The sequence below is a fragment of the Cydia fagiglandana genome, chromosome 14 (genome assembly GCF_963556715.1).
Source record: "Cydia fagiglandana chromosome 14, ilCydFagi1.1, whole genome shotgun sequence".
Taxonomy (NCBI): domain Eukaryota; kingdom Metazoa; phylum Arthropoda; class Insecta; order Lepidoptera; family Tortricidae; genus Cydia; species Cydia fagiglandana.
In genome coordinates this window covers 737,882-739,506 of record NC_085945.1, presented here as the reverse complement: position 1 = coordinate 739,506, position 1,625 = coordinate 737,882, and the positions used below count along the sequence as shown (strand labels likewise).

The 1,625-nt window shown below is 34.0% G+C and overlaps 1 non-coding gene across 1 annotated transcript; it reads left to right on the top strand.

The window, feature by feature from the left end:
• The first annotated feature begins 967 nt into the window (after window positions 1-967).
• LOC134671019 (U6 spliceosomal RNA) lies at window positions 968-1,078 on the top strand. The gene has a single exon (XR_010099160.1). It is a non-coding gene; the product is annotated as a U6 spliceosomal RNA (small nuclear RNA).
• Window positions 1,079-1,625: the final 547 nt, after the last annotated feature.

Here is a 1,625-nt window from a genome sequence, read left to right as displayed (position 1 = left end):
AATATTGCGAGTATCAATATTCGAAACATGGAATCTTGAGCGTTGCGAGGGTTTCAAAGCACGAGGGTTAAACAAAATTTGCCCCAATTGAAACACAAAATCTTTCACTACATCAACCTGAAGCAAATATTAAATGTAATAATCAAATACAAATGAATGTTATTAAATATTTATCATCCAAAATCATGATTTAAAAGTCAATTCTACCAGCAAACATAACAAAACAACTCAAAATTTGCATTTGATTACTTTGCCTCACTTGTGATTAAAATGTAAGTTTGCTCTTAGTTTTTGAAGTGCAAAGTAAGCCTTTCCGAGCTGGTGTGGTGAAAAACAGTTTCTAACGGCTTATGGCATGATATGACGTGAAAGTGTTTTCAAAGGCTGCCTGCGTGCACCGTGGCTATGCCAATGAAAATACTGAAGTACATATCTTTAAAAACACATCGAGTTAGTAAAGCGTGCACGTGTTACCATTACATACTACATGAAGTCTCTTCTGAGTCTTGTTAGTTTAAATCTTTCTGTGTGTATAATAAGGTTTGAAATTTGAATACTTAAATGGTGAATGGCATACCCTTCAGTTTTCAAGTGATTTGTGTTTTCGAATACGAATGGTACGGCTAGTTAATACGCGTTACGTAGAACCTACGTATTAAGGTAGACTATGATATGGCGAGGAGGTTTCATCTGTCTAAGTATCTATCAGCAATTTGTCTTTTTATCCCGTTCAGGGTTAGTATAATATAGCAGAATGTGACATCCTGCGGATAAAGGTACCTTATGGCGATTGGCGCTTACGCTATTATTAACGCCGCTCCAATATTATTGCAACGCTATGCGGCATAAGCGCCAGCCGCCATAAGGTACCTTTATCGCGGGACGTCACAAATAAACTTTTAGTAATAAAAGTGCTGATAAAAAGAGATACAAGGTAACGAACAAACCTACATCCCATTGTGGGTTAGTACTTCGGCAATTCATAATTCATATACTTAAATTTGACTAGAAACAGAGAGAGATTAGCATGGCTCTGCGCAAGAATGACATACGAAATCGTGAAATATTTCACTCTTTATCTACCTACTTATTTCTTTCCAACTAGATGTTTGATTTTGAATAAAATATTGGTAAAAATGTAGGTAGGTACTTAAATAAATAATTTAGCAGGTACTTACTTACCTATAGCTTACAAGATTAAGGAAAAGAACTTTTGCATGTAGTTGTTATTTTGGATTTAATTACACTTCACATATACCTATATAATTTTTTATCTAAGTCTTTATTTAACATCTATAAAAATATGATCAAATTTTTAGGTAGGATATCCACAACGCAGGCTTCGTCAGGTGGTCACAAATGCAAATCATATATATAAAATCGAAAAACCAGAACGGGATAAAAAACGAGGGAAGAAGAGAGATGGCACCTTACAAATTTCTAAAAAAGTTTTTGACACGTTTCACGAATAAGACGCACGTATGATAAGAAAAAGCTGTTCTAATCTATTATCTAAATATGAGAATATAACTAGAGCATAAAAACTATCGCTTTCGATGCGTATTTAACTTACAATAAGCAAAAGAAATTTTCATAACATTCTTCATTTTACGACTATCGGCCAT